Consider the following 24,289-nt stretch of genomic DNA (forward strand, 5'->3'; position numbering starts at 1 on the left):
TTGTTTTAGCATGGCAGGTTAAAGCTAGGGTCCTGGTTCTGCTTAGGACGGTAACTGTCTGTGTCTGGTACTCTTAAGCCTGCTTTGAGACAGACTCGTTCATCAGGTGCACCCGAGGTTCAGTATCTGTCTCTGCTGACATGAAATCTTAGAGCTCTGCTCTGTGAAGTCTTAGTTTACCTTGGCTCCCAAACATGGGACTCTGCTCCAGCAGGAGAAGCTATCTTTAACTCGTTCCTAATCAAATGATAGTGGATTAAACCCTCAAAGTGATTCATTATAGCAACACTGCATTCCTTACCCAAGCCGTGAACAAAATTAGCTTTCCTCCCTTACATCAAGCCACCATAGTGTCTAATGTTAGTACAGTGTTGACGAATTGTCATGGAGTGGCTATCTACCTATTTCCGCTAAAATCTCAGTGCCAGGGTTATTAACTAAAACTATTTAAAAAAATTCATTAAAAATAAACATGAACTGAAATAAAATATAAAAAAAACATAAAGTATTATATAATGAATATTTTATAAACACACTTAAAAACAACAACTGAAAATGACAAAAACTTTAACTAAAATTAAAATGAAATTTATATTACAATTAAATAACACTGAAATTGCTGCAAAATAGCTACTAAAATAACACTGTTCAGTGCTATGCAGTTGTCCGGTATTTTATTCTCCCATATCAAACTGTGAACAGCTAATTCTGTTATATTATAATATAGTATATTCTATATTAACATTTTAATATAAGATTTTAACACAACAGAACATTTTAGTAATGAGTTTGAGAAGTTTCAATTTCAATTAAATTCAAATTTATTTGTATAGTGCTTTTCACGATACATATCGTTTCAAAGCAGCTTCACAGAAAATGCATCTACATTACAATTTAAATTGATTTGTACATGTTATGCATTTCAGAAATGCACATATACAAAGCACACAGATTAGCTAACTATCTATTATTAATCAATATAATAACTATGGCACAGAAATAAGAATACATGTTGTTAATGAATAGGTATATAGATGTGCATGAGTGCGTGTTGATGATGCAGAGCTGCGTCATCTGAAGTCCTCGCAGGAGTTGAGTCGTCTCTTCACAGGTGATGGTCATCTGAAGTCTTTACGAGAAGCTGGATCCAGACTGGAGCTGACGGACTCTCTAGTTACCTCGGGATGGGCGTCCCGAGATAAAACAGAACAGAAAAATTATTTTATAGATTCACTGAGTTGTATAATAATTTCAATTACCTTCATATCAATATTTTGTCTCCATCAACATCAATTTTGACTGATGTGCTGCACCAGAAGTTGCTGTGGCCACTTTTGCCAAACGCAAAAGAAATCGTACATAGAATAAAACAATTGAACAACAAAATCAAGACATGTAAGGTTCTTACATATAGCATTTGGAGATCCATCTACATCTCAAGGCTAGTAGGGATTGTTATATCATATATGACATATTGTCATTTACCTGTTTGACTTTATTTAATCTGTAGAACACAAAAGGGGAATTTATGAAGGAGAAAGTGGGGGGGGTTCAGTTAATTTGATGCATTTAGCTGACATCATGAGTTCATTGTTAGCATTGTTAGCTCTGTGCTGTATTGTTGGAGCTATGGGGAAGCTTTTTCATGACTTGTGAAAAAGGACCATACAATAGCTTTGGACCATACAATAGCTTTGTATGAGGATCAGACTAAAATTTTAATTATTATTGACTGAACTTCCCCTCCACCATAAATATAGGATGGACTACAGAAGTTGTATGGACTACAAAAATGGAGGACTTATGGCATTTGCCATTTGCCATTGGTCATCATCAGCATCAGACCTAATGCCTAATGCTGTGTGGTTCTTAACCAGGGCCCAAGAGGGGGGCTCAGTCAAGATTACTTAAAATAAGACAAAACAAGCATTAAAATAAGCTAAAACGACCAAGATATTTCTATCTTTCATTCACCCCCTAAACAAGGTTTTCCATTTTTTGAAGAAGAAAAGAAGTAGAACCAAGGTTCCCAAGGTCTTAATATACACAGTCTAATTTTAAAAGTGTGATTTTTAGAATTGGAAAAGTAAATAAAACCATCTAATAACTCCATGGGCCTTTTTATAAAGCATATAATTTTTTCCTAGTTTTGCCAAACTCTAGAATATTTTTTGTTAGTAAATTGTAAGTAAAAAAAAAAAAAAACTTAATCCTTAGAGTAAATCACAAACAACTTTTGAATGTTGTGGAAAATGGGGGCCCTTGAAATCAAAAAGGTTTAAAAAAACCACTGATCTAATATTTAATTCTGTGGACCTATACAATACTTTATACGAGAACTACAGTGGAGGATACCCTGAAAATTGCCAATGAATAATGCTTTAAATATCAGTCTGTTCTCCACACGAAATGATCATTTGACTTCTGAAGAGATTAAATATAGCACACAAGTCATATGGACCACTTTTATGGTGCTTTTTTGATATTTTTGGAGCTTGACAGCCTCAGCCCACATTCACTTTCATCAAATTCATATTTCCATGGAAGAAAGAAAGTCATACAGATTTGAAACAACATGAGGCTGAGTAAATGATGACTGAATTTTTATTTTTTGGTGAACTATCCCTCTAAGTTTACTTCAAACTCGTGTCAGATTTCACCTAATTTAGCCATGATAAAGAGACTGAGACATGAGACATCCACATAGGAACATGCAATCCATGTGAAAGTCCCATTCCAGTGGTGGGTAACTGCTTCCTCTTGCTGCAGCATGATGGGTTCAATTGAAATATTTGGTCTCATCCCCTGCCCTCCTCAAAGGAAACGATTATCTTTTTATCTGGCCAGCACACAGCGAACCATACCAGAGCACCAAGAATGGGTTCAAAGACTCGTTTTCATCATTGTGAAGGACAGTTGGATATTGCAGCACTGAAATACTGTATGGCTCTTTTTAAAAAAAAAAAATAACCCAAGTTGGGTTGAAAATGGACTAACACGGCAATTGGGTTGTTTTAAACCAGCAATTGGGTTGTTTTAAAGGGATAGTTCACCCAAAAACGAAAATTTGATGTTTCTCTGCTTACCCCCAGGGCATCCAAGATGTAGGCGTCTTTGTTTCTTCAGTAGAACACAAATGAAGATTTTTAACTCCAACCTTTGCCGTCTGTCAGTCCTATAATGCATGTGAATGGGGTCCAATTCTATTTGAGTAAAAAAACATGCACAGACAACTTCAAATTGAACCCTGCGGCTCGTGATGACACATTGATGTCTTAAGACACGAAACGATCAGTTTCTGCGAGAAACCGAACAGTATTTATGCTATTATTTCACCCCGTATCAGACGAATGTCATCAGCTCTCCAGACCACCTTAACTTCCTGCGAATAAGGTCAAAATACCGGCTCGATCATAGAAATCTAGATAGAATATAGAAATAGAAATACGTAGATTCCTCATTCGACCGATCCGCGTAGGCACTAATGAGGCTTCTATGTGACCGAGCCGGTATTTTGACCTTATTCGCAGGAAGTTATGGCGGTCTGGAGAGCTGATGACATTCGTCTGATATGAGGTGAAATAGCACAAATACTGCTTGTTTTCTCGCAGAAACCGATCGTTCCGTGTCTTAAGACATCAGTGGGTCGTCACGAGCCGCAGGGTTTAATTTGAAGTTGTCTGTGCATGTTTTTTTTACTCTAATACAGTGGTTCTCAATGTGTGGTACGAGTACCACTAGTGCTCCTCAGGCTGCCTCTAGTGGTACGCAGAGGAATCACTAAATCAATTAATGTTAAAACACAATATATTTTAATTTAATCTTCTTCTCTTTTTTTTTAATTTAAGTAGGTACAGTTTTACACATTTAACACATTTTAATCAATATTTAATTATTGTATTTACCTGTATGTAGGCACAGTGCAGTGTTGATGTACGAACTGTATTTACAATGTTAAAGTGGCTGACAACAATAAATATTCTTAGGAATAAACTGCCTCGTTTTTGAACTGTGCAGAGCTGTAGCTGAATAGTTAGGCATACTACGCTACTGTATTTTAATGTTAAACATTATGGTGGTACTTGGTGAGCCAAATATTTTCTGAGGTGGTACTTGGTATAAAAAGTTTGAGAACCACTTCTCTAATAGAATTGGACCCCATTCACATGCATTATACGACTGACAGACAGCAACGGTTGAAGTTAAAAATCTTCATTTGTGTTCTACTGAAGAAACAAAGGCACCTACATCTTGGATGCCTTGGGGGTAAGCAGAAAAACGTCTCGGTTACGTATGTAACCCTCGTTCCCTGAAGGAGGGAACGGAGACGTACGTCGGAACTGACCGACGAATTGGGATCTGTTTCAGAGACCAATCTACTTCGAGTGTATTAAAAACGAGCCAATGGACATTGGCATGCGGTGCACGCATTCCACGCGCCGCCCCGCATTGCGGGTATAAATACGGAAGTGGAAGTACCGCATATTGTTTTCAACTGAGGAGCCGAGAAGAGTGGCTCGGGCCTTCAGCTGAAGCACAGCACCTGGCGACGGGACGTACGTCTCCGTTCCCTCCTTCAGGGAACGAGGGTTACATACGTAACCGGGACGTACGTCTCCGTTCCCTCCTTCAGGGAACGAGGGTTACATACGTAACCGAGACGTTCCCTTTCAGTCGGTCACGTTCGACGTACGTCGGAACTGACCGACGAATTGGGATCCCTACCAAAACGCCAGGGATGCTGGCCCTTCCAGCGCCCTGCCTGAGCTCGCTGGACCACTCCTAAGTTGGAGTGGGAGTCAGGGCTCCCGGCAGGGAAGGACAGTCACTGCTGTTCCTGCAAGACCCACTCAGCGTGACTATTGGATAACGCTGGGAAAGCGTGCCCGTCTCGGGAGATGGTACGCTGCGGAGCCACATCCTTCAATGGAAGGAGAGGTGGAAATACGCATCAGGACTAACCTAACCTAGGGTAGTGCAACTATGGAAAATCTCTGGGGTGGACCCAACCTGATCCCAGGGGGGGAAGAACACATCCCAGAGATGACAGAGCGGGCTCTGTCGAGGGAAAGACACGGGGCTAACCGAGCAGGGTAGCAGATACCGTGGAGAATACACATATGGGGTAGCCGTGAGGGGACCGCAACATATGGAACCCAGCCTACACACGTTCCACAAGCATACGGGTGCAGGCCTGGCGCCAGACGGCCGCAACGTCTGGCACTGCAGGGGTGACGGAGGAACTCACAGGGTTAGCCGTTTCCGGGGAACACAACTGGAGCAAGAATAGACGCACGTATCCGGCCCGGAGGCGGGAGTGGCGTTGCAAGCCGACACTAGAACGGGTACTTAGCGCTACTGGCCCTGGGGGGCGAGGATGCGGGAAGATACCGGCTCTACACGGAGGCTATAAAATCTAGCGAACGTGTTAGGTGTCGCCCAGCCCGCAGCTCTACAAATGTCTGTCAGCGAGGCACCTTGAGCCAGCGCCCAGGATGAAGCAACACTCCTTGTTGAGTGTGCTCGCACCCCGAACGGGCAAGGTACGTCTTGGGACTGGTAAGCCAAGACAATGGCATCCACTATCCAGTGGGCCAACCTCTGCTTGGAGACAGCCTTTCCCTTCTGCTGACCTCCGTAACAGACGAAGAGCTGCTGTGAGGATCTGAAGCTTTGAGTCCGGTCAACGTAAGCGCGAAGAGCGCGGACGGGACATAACAAAGCTAGGGCTGGGTCTGCCTCCTCCGAAGGCAGCGCTTGCAGGTTCACTACCTGGTCCCGGAAGGGAGTGGTAGGAACCTTGGGCACATATCCAGGCCGGGGTCTCAGGACAACGTGAGAGTTGGCCGGCCCGAATTCTAGGCACGATTCGTCGACCGAAAGCGCATGCAGGTCCCCCACCCTCTTGATTGAGGCCAATGCGGTCAGGAGGACTGTCTTCATGGACAGGATTTTTAGCTCGACTGACTGCAAAGGCTCAAATGGAGAACCCTGGAGTGCTCTAAGCACAAGGGCTAAGTCCCAAGAGGGTAACGAGGTAGAATGAGGAGGATTTAGTCTCCTCGCACCTCTGAGGAACCTGACGATTAAGTCGTGCTTACCAACGGATTTACCGTCTACTGCATCGTGATACGCCGCTATTGCAGCGACGTACACTTTGAGGGTGGAGGGTGACAGCCGCCGCTCCAACCCATCCTGCAGGAAGGAAAGCACAACATTAATCGAACACTTCCGGGGGTCTTCCTGGCGGGAAGAGCACCAAACGACGAACAGATTCCACTTCAGAGCATAGAGGCGCCTCGTAGAGGGGGCTCTAGCTGAAGCGATGGTATCTACCACAGCTTGTGGTAGGCCATCTAGAACCTCCGCGTCCCGTCCAGGGACCAGACATGGAGTTTCCAGAGGTCTGGACGCGGGTGCCATAGAGTGCCCCGTCCCTGAGAAAGAAGGTCCTTCCTCAGGGGAATCGGCCAGGGAGGGGCTGTCGCGAGGAGTGTAAGTTCGGGGAACCAGGTCCGGTCGGGCCAATAGGGCGCAACTAACAAGACCTGCTCCTCGTCCTCCCTGACCTTGCACAGAGTTTGTGCAAGAAGGCTCACTGGGGGAAACGCATATTTGCGTAGGTCCCGGGGCCAGCTGTGCGCCAGTGCATCTATGCCTAAGGTACCTCCGGTCAGGGAGTAGTACCACTGGCAATGGGTCGACTCCGGGGAAGCGAACAGGTCTACCTGTGCAACCCCGAAGTGGTCCCATATCAGCTGGACGCTCCGGGGGTGGAGTCGCCATTCGCCCGGAGGTGTCGACTGACGAGAGAGCTCGTCGGCTGTCTGGTTCAGCGCACCTGGGATGTGAATAGCACGAAGTGACCTCACAAACTTCTGACTCCACAGGAGGAGATGGCGGGCGAGCCGGAGCATGCAACGGGAGCGTAGACCACCCTGTCGGTTGATGTACGCAACGGCCGCAGTGCTGTCCGAACGGACCAGTACGTGTTTGCCCTGGAGCGGTTTCTTGAACCGGGCCAGGGCAAGCCGTACCGCCAGAAGCTCTAGGCAATTGATATGCCAACGCAGTTGGGGTCCCGTCCACAGACCCGAACCACGTGCCCGTTGTACGTGGCCCCCCAACCCGTGGATGAGGCATCCGTGAAGACCACAGCATGCCTCGACACCTGTTCTAAGGACATACCGGCCCGGAGAAACGAGGGGTCTGACCACGGGTTGAAGGTTTGGCGACAGTAAGGAGTCACTGGGACCCGGTACTGACCGCTGTGCCACGCCCATCTCGGGACTCGGTCGTGTAACCAGCGTTGAAGCGGCCTCATATGAAGCAATCCGAGCGGCGTTACCGCGGCTGCGGATGCCATATGCCCCAGGAGCCTCTGAAAAAGTTTCAGTGGGGCCGCTGTCCTGCCATTGAACGTATTCAAGCAGTTCAACACTGACCGGACGCGCTCTGGAGTGAGGCGCGCTGTCCGGCTGACCGAATCCAGCTCCATACCGAGATGAGAGATCCTCTGCACGGGGCAGAGTTTGCTCTTCTCTCGGTTGACCCGAAGTCCCAACAGGCTGAGGTGACTGAGCACCATGTCCCTGTGTTCGCACAACTGCTCTCGAGACTGGGCGAGTATGAGCCAGTCGTCGAGATAGTTGAGTAAGCGAACGCCGCGTTCTCTGAGCGGAACAATGGCTGCCTCGACGACCTTCGTGAAGACGCGAGGCGACAGGGACAGCCCGAAGGGCAAGACTTTGTACTGATATGCCCTCCCCTCGAACGCAAAGCGCAGGAACGGTCTGTGTCGAGGAAGGATAGAGACATGAAAGTACGCGTCCTTCAGGTCGATCGCTGCGAACCAATCTCGGGCACGGATGCATTGGAAAATGCGTTTCTGCGTTAACATTTTGAACGGAAGCTTGTGCAGGGCCCGATTCAGAATGCGCAGGTCCAAGATTGGTCTTAACCCACCCCCTTTCTTGGGTACAATGAAGTAGGGGCTGTAGAACCCCGACCTCATATCGGCAGGAGGAACCGGCTCGACCGCGCCCTTCGCTAGCAGGACATCGATCTCGGACCGCAAGACATGGGCATCGCTGCTCCGCACGGAGGTGAAGAGGATGCCCCTGTACTTGGGAGGCCGGTGTGCGAATTGAATCGCATAGCCGAGTCTGATGGTACGGATGAGCCAGCGAGACGGCCTGGGGAGACCTAGCCAGGCCCCCAGAGACCGAACTAGCGGGATCAACGGCACCACAGACGTACCCGGGGTGAGGCAGCGATGCGGAGTATTCAGACCCGACTCGGGAGGCCCGGAGGCGGCCCGGAGTGTTGCCTGAATACTCCAGGTGGGGCAGAGAGTGGGTGAGAAGGCCCGGGGGCGTCCTCGGTGCCCAATCTGCTGCCACCTGGCGAGGGGTGAGAGGGGAGGAAAGGAGTGGCAAGGCCCGGGGGCGTCGCACACTGCCAACCTGTCCCTCTCTGGGCTCAGGGAGGGAAGAACTGCTCTGAGAATGTGGGTACCGCTGGACTCCGGGGAGCCAGCGGCAGGACCGAAACCAAAAAAATATTCTCCCCCCGGTCCTCCTCCGGGGGAGGGAGGGGTGCGGACACCGTCTTCCCGAGCAATTCCTCTCTCGCTGGGCTGCCCGTTTCAGGGTTGCTTGCCCTTGTGCTTGCTAGCAGGCTCGCGGGACCCTGGACGGGTTGGGCACCTCCCTTGCGCCCGGCCACCTGCTGCCTGGGTGGAGGCGGACGCAGGGTGGCGCCCTCGGCGACAAGCAGATGGAGGTGCTGCGGTCGACGACTGGGTGTAGGCAGCAGCTGGTCGTCGGGGCAGGTTTTTTTTTTTTTTTTTTAAATTTATTATTATTTTTTTATATTTTTTTGCCACCTCCGTCTGCTTCTGGGCCACCAAGAACTGCTGGGCGAAGTTCTCGTTGGCGTCGCCGAAGAGGCCAGCCTGACAGACAGGGGCGATGAGGAACCGAACTTCATCGGGCTCACGCATATCTGCCAGGTTTAGCCCCAGCTTCCTGGACCACTGGTGTGGACATCGCCTGACCCAGGGAGCGTGCAGTGACTTTCGTCACTCCGGAGAGCGAGGTCCATCACCGCACGCAGTTCCTGCATAACCCCTGGGTCGGGACTACCCTCATGCATGCAGGACAGAGGGCAGTGAGAGAGGGAAAAACTTATACAGGTTATGGCCCTTTTGGTGTTCCATATTTTGACACCAAATAGTTCCATGCTGTTAAATTTTTCCAATGCACATCCGGGCAGCCACCCCGGAAAGCATTGCTGACAACTCTGAATCTGATTCAGCATGAGCACACACCATTATAGTGGGAAACTCAGCATTATCATTTCCAGCGCATAACAGCCCTCTCTCCGATGCAGCAATTGACATCTGTCCTCCGCCAGAGCGCCAAATGAAACGCTAGATCCCCTTTTTTTTTTTTTTTTTTTTTAAAAAGGACCAGCAATCCCATCTGTAAGCTACCAGCAGGCATGTGAGACAATGAGCGTGGCCGTCAGACTTGACGGCACACGGCGCGCTGAACAATCCAGCCCCTATGAAAGAGCAAGGTGAACAACGCGCCGACGTGGTCATGTTCTCGTGAAAGAACATGAACCACCCACAAACAAAGTCTCAGCACGCTCGTGATGCGATAGAGGAGTGGGGGCCCGAAGAGATGTACTCGGCGGGGAAGCCCCACTGTAATCCTCAGGTCACCAGCGCTTATTAGCCAAAGTAATCCTTTTCTGGAGCCCCAGAAAAGAAACTAGATCGGGGAATAAGTGAAGGGACTCAACCCCGTTTGAGGTTTCATAGTCTCGACGGCGCATCAGAGCGCCGAGTGACGCGCTGGGTTGCCGTGACAACCCCCGCTATCAGCCGGCGCGAGACGGCACACGGCGCGCTGAACGCTCAGCCTTTACGAGAAAGGTGAGACGAACAACGCGCCGACGTGACCATGCTCTCCTGAGAGAGCATGGATAACCCACGAAAGCAATCTCACATGTTTATATGCGAGAGAGATCGTGGCCGTCAAATGAGGACAGGAAACAACCGCATCCAGAAACACGCGGTTTGAATGACATCTTGAAAAAGACGCAGGGTCAAACCGTGTTGCTCTTTTAGTGACAGAGAGAAGAGAAAACCACTCCGAACGTGCCGAGGCACACAGGGGAATAGCCGCGGCTTACAGCGGTTTAAAGGTGCAAGCCCGCTGTAAGCACTCAGAGGGAAACGCCCAGCGAACCAACAGTTTCACTTCTGGTCGCGACCACCGCTGTACAGCACCGTCACACCGACACAGGAACAGGTAAGCTGATCTTCTCTCGTAATGTCTTGAAACTCGTTCGTAGAACACACTCTTCGCAGGAAGCATGAAAGCTCGGCCCCGAAGTTGAAAGCAATATGCGGTACTTCCACTTCCGTATTTATACCCGCAATGCCAATCCCAACTGCTGGGTTAAAACAACCCAATTGCTGTGTTAGTCCATTTTCAACCCAACTTGGGTTATTTTTAACCCAGCATTTTTAGAGTGTATAAACATATTCCAACATTTAAGTGTGAAAATGTTAATGTAATTTTATTTTATTAATGCAAAATCTAGGGAAGAGTGGAAGCCCTGCCATTTTTCAATAAATGTTTGGGGACTGTCCCTCCCTGACCAATTTATTTTTTACATGAGACACAGTGGACTCAGAAGACACAGTAGAAATTGATGGTAGGTAGGGTATTAAAACATTTTGGGATCTGTATCAGCTCAGTGTTCATAATTCTAATACATGCACTTGCCAAATAGCTTTTTGTAAAACATACATTTAAAAACAGACAAAGTTTGTTTATAACATTATGTATGAATCAAAGGGATAGTTCACCCAAAAATGAAAATTGTCATCATTTACTCACTCTCATGTTGTTCCAAACCTGTATGAGTTTATTTTTTCTGTGGAACACAACATATATTTATAAGAACTATTTATATCTCTCTCTCTCTTTTATCTTTTCTTTTCTTTTTTGTCCATGCAAGTCAATATTGACTATAAGTGTTTGGTTGACAACATTATTTAAAATATTGTTCCAAAGAAAAAAGAAATTCATACAACAGGAAGGTAAGTAAATGATGACAGAATTCTCTTTTTTGTGTTAACTATCCTAAAAAATGCAGTTAGTGTTCTAGATAGCTGAAATAATATCCACAAAGAAAGGCAGCGATCATTAGCCTGAATGCTTTATTCAGTGTCAAATGTATAGTTTGCAGATCGGTGTAGATTATTCACATCCTTGTGAATAAGTCACAATATTTAATTGAATGACATAAATATTAAACAAATAATTGTTTAATTGTCATCCATGTACATCATTCCATATCCTCTGAAAGTTTTTCCTCCATGAGAGGTAAACAAGCTTCAGCAGTTACTTAGGCATTAGACATGGAGGAGAAATAGAAGATGAAAGCTAAAATAAAATAGACTTCTAGGTTTGACTTGCCACATGGATCTGATTCACTGTCATCGCCAGCAACATCCATTTCCAGTAACTCTCGCATGCTGCTGCTCTCTGATCCAATTACTCTAATGAATATTTTATTTAGCTTACTTATTGTTTTTGTAGCAGGCTATATCTGATGTTTAAACTTCTTTAATGTATTATTCTGTTTTTTAAGGTCTTTTTATAATGAAAGCAGTAACAGCCTGTTCTGATGAGAGACACTGTGGGGGGACACACTGTGTGTGTGTGTGTGTGTGTGTGTGTGTGTGTGTGTGTGTGTGTGTGTGTGTGTGTGTGTGTGTGTGTGTGTGTGTGTGTGTGTGTGTGTGTGTGTGTGTGTGTGTGTGTGTGTGTGTGTGTGTGTGTGTGATGAAGAAAAGGAGGGTGGGGGGTACTGATAGCTGTCGCTCGAGGCCTTTCTTCTCTGTGAGCCTCTGAAGGCAGAGGCCCTTTGGAGAGGAGAATTCACAGGAGAATAACCGTTCAAAGCCAAGGAGCGCCATGATGGTCTTCCACCAGATTCAGAGACGTTTGAAAAGTTCACACAAACTGTGATGCTGCCATTGGGAAACGTTTTTAACACACACAATGCTCTGGTGTGCTTCAGTCTGTGACTCGCTGTGTTTATCGTGAAGAGGAGGGCAGGAGAGGAAGAGGGTGTGAGGGAGAGACGGACAGAGTAAGAAAGAGAACGGAAAAAGCAGAAAAAGACAGATTAGAAGAAAAGGCAAGCTGTGACCCCAGCAGCACTTACTATAAAGGCCACTCGCTGTCATTCTGTTTGAAATCTCTTTTAACTCAAATAATCAGAACCCAAAGGGAAAAGTTGCACATCACCCGATTCCCTTCAAAAGTCTCTCTGCTCAGACAAATGCCCTCAAAGGCTACACAATGTTCATCCATTTTTAATGTAATTGTAGATTTTAGGAATAAAACTGATAGGGTTAGATGCCTCACCCTTACTCTTCATCATGTCATTTAATCTCTTACTGTATAATGCATTTATTGAATAATTAATTGTGACTTTTCATCTGAACATGATTATTTATGAAATGTATTCCATCTAAATAGTTTTTAGGTAGATTTTTTTGTAATTGGATTAAATGATAGTGATATGTGAATTACTGTAGAAGTTTGATTTGTAGAGTTAAAATATCGATTTTATTTTGAAGTGAAGAGTTAATTTGAGACCCCATGCCCCCTTAGAATTAGGGCAGAACAGCTTTAACAGATGTATTACAATTCAGGAAGTTCTCATTTAATAATTCCACAAATTAGATGTAGAATACATTACAAACATCTTTTACATCACAACTGTAACAACTCAAGCTGATTCCCATTCAGCCAGCCACCAGAGGGAGCCCTCTCCTGAGTATCGATCACGGACTGCTTCTTTGTTGGTTAATTCCTGTTTGCCACATGTGTAAATTGCAAGCTGTGTCCCAATTCAAGGGCTGCGTCCTTTGAAGGCCGTGTCCTTTGAAGTGCGCGGCCGACGCAGCCTTCAAAGGACGCACCGAGACTCGTTTACAGTGGAAGGTATAGCGGATTGCGTCACCGCAGCGCGACGAAGGCCGTCCCAATTCGTAGGTCCTTCGAAGGCTCCTTCAAAATATGGCCTGCAAATGCGTCCTTCTTTTCCCATGAAATGAAGGATAGTTGGATGGATGCTTCGCAGCCTTGCCTAACCCAGAATTCATTGCGCGCCGCGACGTCAGATTTTTTAAGAGAAATTGCCAGATTACACTTTTAAATGCAAGTATTGGGTTTCAATTTACTCCAGTAATCTAATGTATCTACTGATAAAAATAAAACGTTGACTAATATGTTACCAACATATGATTTTATATAGTTTATACTCTTTATTATGCACATAAATGGGCCGAGGTAAACATCTTTAGCTGTTTTGTTTTTAGGCAGTTGAATATAACTTTAAAGTCCAGTATAAATGTTCATTTCAGTTCTCTTCAACGTCAGCTAGCTGTCAACAGTTGCTAAATATTACAAATAATGTAACGAAATACATTTACTCTGTATTTGAGTATAATTGTGAAGTACCTCAGATTTTTATTCAACTTCATCTCAGAGGCAAATATTGTGGTTTTATGAAAAACTGACTTTTAACACATGGATATTACATTTTGATATAAGTTATCGTTTAAAAAAGAATCTAAAAATAAAATACACTAGAAATATGTCTTATAGATCAGGGATAGGCACCGTTGGTCTTGGAGGGCCGCTGTCCTGCAGAGTTCAGCTCATAGAACAGTTATGCATGTTAAAATATTTTGTTGTTTGCTTTGAGGATGTGAGTTAATTTAATTTATTCTTCCCTCTTTCTGAAAACATCTTAGCGACATGGCAGCCGTCGAATAAGTCAGCACTGCAAACCTGTTGGTAGACAGTGGAAAATGCACTGATCCAGATGATGTCCCGCTGACAGAGGCTTCACCAGGGTCAATAAAGCCCAGCTCAATAAAAGACTACAGAAAAACATTTTCTTCCATCTGTTATGTACAGTTAATTTTAAAATGTATTTAGTTTTTCTAATCTTAAACATAACTTATGTAAATAGTTGTAAAAAGTACTGTAAATAAAAATGTATAGAACAATTTATTTTTGCATTTACAAATTAATTGACATGACAAAAATAAATGTACAGAATTATTTATTTTATTAACAAATTATAACTTGCATAACAAAAATAATGTGTAGAACGGTAATATTTCATTTACACATTTTAATTTACAAAACCAAAATTTTAGTTCTCAACAATCTCTCAAGAAGAGAAAACAATCAGTCCATTCTCTCCCTGCTGTCCTCTGTCTCTCGCTGAAACTTCCTGTCCTCCCTCAGTCTCTCCATCAGCTCATCCTCTCGTCTCGTCTCCTCTTGGCTGGAGTTGCTCCTCATCTTGGTCATCCACTGCTGAACTTGGCCCTGGTGTGTCCTCAGGGATGGAGGCAATGAGGACAGTGGGGTTGTCCCAACACCTCAATCATGAAGACAAACCATGGCCAAGTTTCCCACTCCCTCACCTGTCCCAGGACACTTTCAATCCTAAGGCAGAGAAAACAAACATGTCTGTCAACAACAAACACAACAGCACAATACATTTCAGAAAAGATGTGTCTATTAACTTGCATACTTTTTATTTATTTTTTAAGTTGTAATAAGTTTACTTTTTTTACCTGCAAGGCAGGGGTGCAATCTTAAGAAAAATTAAAAATATGATGCATCAGTAGCCTACAAACATACAAAATACTCCAGAAATCATATTTATAGATACTCAAATTCTATATTCTCGATTTTTCCGGCCTGGTAAATAAATACTAATTTGCTGCCTCATTTTAATAAAGCTGCTAAAAGCAACTTGATCCATAACAAAACGAAATATTACATCAGATCACCTAACGAATAAAGCTGTGCCGTGGTAACACAGAAATAAAGACCACCGGCTTTTAAAACGTTTCGTTGGTTATTTTAGTAAATTAAAACACAACAGGCTACTTACATGTATAAGTGTTCCTCGGCCGCGGGATGGGCAGAGGAATACACTGCGAAGGATCCACTTGTTCTGGTTGGTTCTATCCTTCGCGGCCGGGGAGAAAGACGGTGGGTAGGGTTGCCAGGTCTCTGCAACAAAAGTAGTCCAAAACTCCCAATGCGATTTTCTCCATCGAGCGGCCGAATTCTCCACTGCAGTTGTACGTTTGGGGGTGTTGGAGCGGCGAAATCGTACTTATGGGGTAGAAACAAACCCGCGGAAATAATTTTTCACCCGCGGCAACAACTTAAAAGTGGTCTAATTCGGCTGAAAAAACGGGGACTTGGCAACAGGGACGGCAGGCTGCATTTGAAGGCTCCTTCGAATTGAGACAGCCTTCGTCGCGCTGCGGTGACGCAATCGGCCTTCAAATGCGGCCTTTGAAGGATGCAGCCCCCGAATTGGGACACAGCTGTAGTGCTGTCAATCGATTAATTTTTTACTATATAATGAAACGTTTGCTGTGATTTAATCACGATTAAAAACATTAAAGGTTTTAATATAAGTTTTTATACTTTTTTTATATATTTTATAAAGTGATAATTTCACAATCTCCAAATTAATGTAGAAACAACATAAAGATTGTATATTTTAAATACTTGTTTAATGGCATCTTTTTATGACTGAAGGCCAGTCTCGACCAATACTGCTTCTGATGTCTCAATGAAATTACCCCCCCCCCATTTTAAACACTTATTATAGCCATTCATGCTTACAGTGTAATTGAAAGCTATCAATTGTAACATTTATTAGGCTCCAAAAATATAACCACTTTAAATTTAAGTGAACTTAAAGCAATCTTCACATAAACCCATAATAAATGTCCTATTTACCTGTGCCCTTCCTACCCATAGATTAGGGTGACCACCTGTCCCGCTTTGCGTTGTACCGCACAGCATTTTCACCCCTTGTCCCGCATGTCACATATTGAGAAAATGTCCCGCATTTTCACTAGTCTGTTGATTTTTAATGATCATATTGAGAAAACATGCATGCGTTCGTTTGCCTTTTTAAGAAAGCATTTTATTTATTATTTTTGCGGCATCGTTTTTCATCTATATTTAACAGCGCTTCGTCAGAAGTAACATCCCGCCTTACACAAATACAAAAGCCGTTTTTTAAACCATATCCAATGGTTGAAAAGAAAGGAGTAAACACGGTCACTAGTAGGTTGTGACGGCTGTCAATCAAAATGTGGAGCGGTGATTCGTTCCATGTTCCCTGTCAGAAAACGAATGGATAGTTCTGTATATAAATGAATATATATATATATATACATATATATATATATATATATATATATACATATATATATATATATATATATATATATATATATATACATATATATATATATATATATATATATTTTTTTTTTTTTTTTTTTTTTTTTATATTAATCAATTAATATATAAGATTAACTAATTTAATGTTGTTTTATTTGTTTCATTATTTATTTAGTTGGATTTTAGTTGCACTTGGTCAGAACTGTTTCCAAAGTAGTTATCTGCATGATGCCTGCTGCCTTTGGGCTCAGTGATGTTGAATTTAAGATTATACAACAGTTTCAGGTTATGTTTTAGTGTTGGTAACATGTCCCACATTGTCCCACGCAAACTTAGTAATCGTCCCACATTTGGTTTGTTTGATGGTGGTCACCCTGCCATAGATATACATAATAAAGGCTAGATGTCTTACGGCGGAGTCTCTAACGTTATCACCGGCGGCCATCTTGTCACAGGCAGGGCTCTGTGGTAGGCCCTACTTGATGTAAGGCGAGTGATCTGCATGAACACAAATACTCTTATCTCACTGAAATCTTGACGGATTTACAAATGGACTGCAAAAGGTTCATTATCCAGGTAGCCTGCGTTGAAGGATAGTTTTTTTCTCTGTATTGTTTTTTCTTTGTACGTTTTTCTTTGCTCATTACGTTGGTTTCCCCAATCCTGTAGACCTGATTGCCTCATTGGGTTAATTGATTGTATTAGGCCTTATTAGGCTAATTGAATGCTTTCTATGGGTGTGGTTCAACTTATAATTGGGTGTCAATAGGCTTGTTTGAGATGAGCAAAATCTGCGCAGAACCGATCACCGGTGATCAGCGCGAGATGCATTCCGGTTAGAAAAGTGTCCGAGGGCGGTCCGCCTTGCTCTGATGTCATGCTGACGTATGACAAAAAACTCTCGCGAGCGAAAGGCGGATGTGTCGGATTCTGCAGACGAGCGCAGCTGCTCTCCACCGACTGCGCGGAGCAAAAGCATGATGGGAAACGACTTGCTGACGACACAGCTTAATGCTTATTGGTTTAAACAACAGTGATGTATGGTTCTTTTTTAAAAATGTTTGATTTTAAAACTCTGAGATCATGTTTTTATGTGTGAATATTCCCAAACCCTCTAGCAAAGGCGATCTCTCTGTGGGTTATGTGATTTTGTCATATTTATAAAATATATATATATATATAAACATGTATGTAGGCCTAAATAAAGTCAAAATGATTGATAAACACGTCTTTCGAATGGAAATAAATAACAACAACTTTGGGTGTCTTGTTCATAATATTTATTTTCATATAAAAGTAACAGAACTTAAATTACATCCAGTTTATCAGCAACAAAGCGCACGAGTGTGAATCCCGCGATATCCGCCTTTGATCTCGCAGGTGTCTGATCGACTACGAGAAGAGAGAACTGTCCGGCTTGCCTGCACTTTTTTCACTCCTCCCCTCACTGCAGCCGCCTAGTCTCGGCTGAACTGCAGGCGAGGCGAGGCGCATCTCAAACAAGCCTATTCTCATGCTTTGTGCTGCTTTGCCCTGAAGAAGACCATTTGTAGGTTGAAACATTTAAAAACATTTAACGTTTAAACATTTAAAAACATGTTTCACATTTAATGAAACATTTAAAAAGCTCTTGTAGCTTTTTAAAAGATGACATTTATTTACGCATTTGGCAGACGCTTTTATCCAAAGCGACTTACAGTGCATTTATTACAGGGACAATCCCCCTGGAGCAACGTGGAGTAAAGTGCCTTGCTCAAGGACACACTGGTGGTGACCACTGGGATCAAACCAGCAACCTTCTGCATATCAGTTCAGTGGTTTAACCCACTGGGCCACCATCTCCAAGATGACTTAAGCCATACCAAATAAAGGCTTTTTAATTCATTCCTTCTCCTCTTTTTACGTCTGACTGAGTGCCTGGGACCTGCCTTTTTTGTGTCATTGGATTTACGAATGGTTTGGTTTCTTACAAACGTTATTAACGTGGCTATAATTATGGATGCTTGAACAAATTATGAATAATTTTTCATAAGTATGCAGTGTCATAACGAAATCTCTGACGTTTCATAACAAACCAAACAGTTTGAAAATCGGTAGAAAATTGAGCAAGTTAATGGTTATTTAAAAAGGGCAAGCACCCATGAAAACAATGTTACAAGTGAGCGAGTTGCCTGTGACAAGATGGCCGCCTGGTGCGGATGTCGACCTCCATTGGCCAGCAGCACGGACGAGACATCTAGCCTTTATTATGTATATCTAGACAGGTAGGAACAAGCCTGCAGCCTCCGCGCCTCGATTGCCCCCCCCCCCCCCCCCCCCGAGACACACTAAACAATTAAATTACACTTCAAATAATTGTTTCCTAAAGATGGTTTCTGTCATTTTAGGCAGTTTTTATCACAATGATTTCATTTCAAGTTTTAGTTCCCTTACGAGAGTACTCTCGTATTGCGTTTTGCTAAAACGCTATGGGGGAATTCCTTTCCTCGAGATATGATTGACAGCTGAGATTGACGGCTTCTCTGAGTGAAATTGTCAATAAGGCACTAACCGACTTTTTTCAGGATTTTTGGGAGGAGATTGGAGCTTTAGCTTTAATTTCTACATTTCTATAACTGTTTAGTTCACACCAACATAATGAATTGTTCTGCATCTGTAAAAGTGTGGCGGGCTTTTGATAATTGCGCCTCTAATAATGACATTTCTGTCATTAATTACTCACCCTCATGTTGTTCCAAAAGCGTAAGACCTTCGTTCATCTTCGGAAACACAAATGAAGAGATTTTTGATGAAATCCGAGAGCTCTCTGACCCCTCCATAGACAGCTATTTAATTAACACTTTCAAGGTCCAGACAGGTAAAACAAATAGTTAAAATAGTCCATGTGACTACAGTCGTTCAACCTTAATTTTATGAAGCGACGAGAATACTTTTTTGTGCGCAAAAACAAACAAAAATAAGGACTTTATTCAACAATTTTGTTCTAGCCTGTGCAAGTCTCATACGCTGTTTACGTTGTAAATAGTGCAGCGCTTTCGAGTTCTATGGCAGCCGATGCTCTTCATGTGAGCACCACGATGCATGCGCTGGAGCTGCACTGTATTTACAACGTAAACGAAATTGTTGAATGAAGTCATTCTTTTTGTTTGTTTTTACACACAAAAAGTCTTCTCATTGCATTAGTCACATGGACTATTTTAACAATGTCTTTACTACCTGTCTGGACCTTGAAAGTGTTAATTAAATAGCTGTCTATGGAGGGGTCAGAGAGCCCCCGGATTTCATCGAATAATATCATCTTTTGGGTTGCGAAGATTTAATTAATATTAATACATAATTAATGACAGAATTTACATTTTTGGGTGAACTAACCCTTTAACATTGACAGCACAAATAAATAGCTATGTTCCTGTCACAATGCTTTGCCAAGTATTGCCAGTTCCTACTGCCTGTCACGGTGAAGGAATTTCCCTTGAAGTGATTTTGATGGCTTAGTATCGCAAATTTGTATCTTTTTTTTTTTTTGCTATATAAATAAGTGTTATGATGTGGTCAGCAGGAACGAACATGAGGGAGATTGAAAAACAAAACAGGCTTTATTAATAATCCAAACACTCTGAATGAACATGCAGGAGACTAATGCAAACCACACAATGAATAAACAAGAACTGACCTAGTACAACTAAAACACCGAGCAATAAACAGGGGTAGAATTAAGGAAAGTAGACATGTGAAACTATTACATAACTATAGAAACAAACAAGGACATAATCAGTAACCAATGAAACCGAAACTAAACAGAATGGGGAAACAGAACAGAATGTCAAAATAATCCACATAACAGAATATAACCTGACAATAAGATCATTGCACAGCGATCTAGAGCACTGCACTGGGATTGGGATCCCGCAGGTCCCACGGGACCCAATGCAAACCTTGCGGGTAGTTTTAAACCTTTGCTGGAGTCATCAAATTAAGTTCTCCGCAGTCAACCAGTAACATTCTCTTCCTCCATAGTAATCTAGAGTAGGCTAGGCCATGATTCATTATTTCATTCACTCAGAAAGCATGTGTAATGTTTTTGTGTATTTCTTTTCGCTATGTTAATTAGCTACATAAACACCTGTGCTATCTGTGAGGTTTTTTTATTTCCTGTTCATTTAATTTTTTTTATTATTTGTTTAATATTTATGTCATTCAATTAAATATTGTGACTTTGTTAGGTTACCAGAGTTTAACTGTTATGGTGTGTGTGTTATGCATACGTTTAAATATATTTTTAGGCTCCGCTCGCTGTAATGTTTTGTTTTAACAGTTGATAGTTTTATAAGGCTAATAAAAAGCTGGCTGAATGTGTTTGTAATTTGTGGCACTAGCATTACTTTATCTTATGGTCAGTTTAATTAAATCCAATGTTTTAGGCTATCTCTGTTATTCTGAACGTTTAGCACAGGTAGACCTGTTTGCTTCCCAGGAATCCACCCACTGTCCTCTGTGGTATTCCCTGACCGAGGCCCCCCTCTGCACAGACACACTGGCACACAGCTGGCTCCAAGGTCTGCCCAAGTACGTATTTCCCTCAGTGAGCCTCATCGCACAGACACTGTGCAAGATCAGGGAGGAAGAAGAACGAGTTCTAATGGTTGCACCATACTGGCCCAAACAGACTTGGTTCATGGAGCTCACGCCGCTGGCCCCTCCCAGGCGAATTTCCTGAGGAAGGATCTTCTTTCTTAGAGGCAGGGCACAATCTGGCACCCACTCCCGGACCTCTGAAACCTCCATGTCTGGTCCCTGATTGGGACGAGGAGGAATTCACCAGCAGTGATTGACACAATGACTCAGGCAAGAGCCCCAGCTATATGCCTTGAAGTGGTGCCTTTTCGTGTTCTTGTTCCCGAGGTGAAGACCCACGGAGATATGGTGTTGGGTCAGTGCTTTCCTTCCCACAAGAGGGCCTAGAGAAGCGCATGTCTGCTAACACCCTTAAGGTGTACATGGCTGCAATAGTAGCAAACCATAACACTGTGGGTGGCAGGTCTCTGGGCAAGCATTATTAGGTTCCTGAGAGGTGCATTATAAAGCTTGGAAGAGCCAGGATATTTTTTATTGATTGTGTTTGGCTGAAAGAAGAAATTCATATACACCTAGGATGGCTTGAGGGTGAGTAAATTATGGGATAATTTTCATCTTTGGGTGAACAATCCCTTTAAAGTGCTCCATGTGCTGATTCCCTATTGGTGATCCCATGTGAGCTATTCTTCGACTGTTCGGTTTCCCCATCGGATACGTTTACTCCAGGGGGAACTTCTTTCTTACCCCAGTAGTCGAGTAAATTCCTTTGCGTGAAATAAGACACAAGGCTTGCTTCATGAATTTTCACCATTGGGGACAGATCTGTTTGTCCCTGAGCTGTTATAATCACCTTTCAGACTGACATTTTACAGCTCTTATAGCTCAAAGCTCTGCTTTATTCCTAGGAATTTTATTCTAGCAGATTATCAAATATTTGATTATCAAATATCATTTTATAATCCAGCTCTGAGTCGGCCTACTGAGTCTCTTTCTCATTGTGTCTTTCTTTTAAGTTTTTTGGTAAGCCCTACACCATGCAACAAGGTGGACGATTCTGATAAATTTCTACACCAAAGTCCGGATGGCTGCAGTAAAGGCCGATTACTGACCAGCCATTATTTCCTCTTTAGCTCTGTCAGACATCCCACATTTTGCATGTGATTTCTCTCAGTCTAAAGCCCCTGGATTGAGATTGAATAGGTGTGGCTTTATTGTTCACAGGACGAAAGGAACGTATAAAGCAGATGAGAGGCTTAGGTTCAGCATGGTGCCTTTCGTCAGTGTGCAGCTCGGTTCTGTGTACGGCAGCAGAAGGCAGGGGTCTGTTCGTTCTGTCACCAGAGACATGAGGAGCCAAAGCTTCAAAGCATCTCTGTAATCTGCCTGAACATCACAGACACCAGGAAGTGACTGTCTAACCGATGCGCTGTCCCCGCCAAGAGCGGCGCTGGCACACATACACACTAATGAAACTGAGATAAAGGGATCATTCACTCAGCAAGCACTGGCTGTTCTGATAAAAAACAGAGAAAATGGAAAATCAGTGGGGTTGTGCTTTTCTTTTGCATTATTTTATGTCTTCTAGGATGTTTCTTCAACAATTCGCTAGCAGATAAACTGAGTATCTAGGATTTAATTTGTGTGTGTGTATACAGTATGTGTATGGGGAAAGAGAAGTTTTAATTTTTAAAGAAACTCTCCACTATTTTTGAAAATAGGCTCATTTTCCAACTTCCCTAGAGTTAAACAGTTGAGTTTTACCGTTTTCGAATCCATTCAGCTGATCTCCGGGTCTGACAGTAGCACTTTTAGCATAGCTTAGCATAGATAATTGAATCTGATTAGACCGTTAGCATCTCGCTCAAAATGACGATATTTTTCCTATTTAAAACTTTACTCTTCTACAGTTACATAAGACCGACTGAAAATTAAATGTTGCGATTTTCTTGGCGATATGGCTAGGAACTATACTCTCATTCCTGCATAATAATCAAGGAACTTTGCTGCCTTACCATGGATGCGGCAGGCGCAATGATATTACATAGTGCCTGAAAATAGTCCCCGGCTAGGTAACTTTCAACGTGACCAGAACTAGGTTTGTGTAGTTGCAGGTTTTCCAGTTCAAATAGATACGATCAGGATCTGCACCAAAGTAAATATCTTCTGAATTGTCTCTCACAAATGTCTCTATCGTTACAAGGTACGCTCCTTGTGCAAGCAGGTTGTCAAGTTTGTTGACGGAAGTTAACCTATTTTCAGCGTAATATCATTGCGCCTCTGCACCCATGATACGGCAGCAAAGTTACTTGATTATTACGCAGGAATGAGAGCATAGTTCCTAGCCATATCGCACCTTTTCATTTTCTGTTCTGCTCAATGGATTCGAAAACGGTAAAAACTCAACTGTTTAACTCTAGGGGAGTAGGAAAATGAGCCTATTTTCAAAAATAGTGGAGTGTTCCTTTAACAGACATGAAGGTAATTCAGAGCTGACATGAGTCTCATTTGCTAAGCATGTGTACACACATTTGTGCATAAAAGTTTTCATACAGAAATAATGATTCATAGGTTTGGACTAAAATTCATAATAACATTTTACTGTGTGGTTTATCTTAGACTACTGTATTTTTATTTTATTTTTTGCAAGAAGTCTCTAGTGGTCATCATGGTCTTCTAAGGCATGCGGATCATTCCATGTCAAATCAATCAAATTTAGGAAATTTCCCTGGCTCAATTTTTTCATTTTGTTAATATTTCTTTTGAAGAAAGACAAACATTAATGGTGATGAAAGCCAAAATATTACATTTCATGGAAGTGTCACATGTTTTGTCTGTTTTGGTTGTGGTTCTCGTGTTCCTTTGTCTTAGTTTCCCGCCACTTGTCTGTTTCCTTGGTTACCCTCGTTAGTCATGTTCGGTTCAGCTGTGTTTAGTTAATCATCATCTGTATCACCTGTGCTTCTTTTCATCTGTGTTTGCATTTAAGTTCCTCCCTGTTCATTCAGTCTTGGTCTGGGGCCCATTTCAGAAAGGAGGTTAAGTAAAAACTGTGAGTATGTTAACTAGTGATGGTGAAGTGAAGCTTTCTGAACCAGTAAAGCTTTCAGCACAATTGTATCAGAAAAAGGTTCATTACTCGAAGCTTTTCAAATCAGAGCTTGACGAGGACCTCTGCTGGTGAAAGTGAGGGAAAGCACTGTGTCGCAAAATGTTTTGCATCTATTATCTTAGAGCAAAAATTAATGAATGGATGTATTTAATTTATTGATTCATTCATCTATGACAACAATCTGTTCCATTGCATACTCCTAGTAACTCAAACCAATAAAGCTAACATTTTGTATTGTGAATGTGGACATTTTTCCTGTTTGTGAAGAAATCAA

General features: G+C 42.9%; 1 long non-coding RNA gene across 1 annotated transcript; it reads right to left on the reverse strand.

Moving 5' to 3' along the window:
- Window positions 1-14,149: 14,149 nt before the first annotated feature.
- Window positions 14,150-15,437, reverse strand: LOC307143497. The gene is made up of 2 exons (XR_013818613.1): window positions 15,013-15,437; window positions 14,150-14,558 (listed from the first exon to the last, which is right to left on the reverse strand). It is a non-coding gene; the product is annotated as an uncharacterized lncRNA (long non-coding RNA).
- Between the last annotated feature and the right edge of the window lie 8,852 nt (window positions 15,438-24,289).

The sequence above is a fragment of the Gobio gobio genome (genome assembly GCF_949357685.1).
Source record: "Gobio gobio genome assembly, chromosome: 2".
Taxonomy (NCBI): Eukaryota; Metazoa; Chordata; class Actinopteri; order Cypriniformes; family Gobionidae; genus Gobio; species Gobio gobio.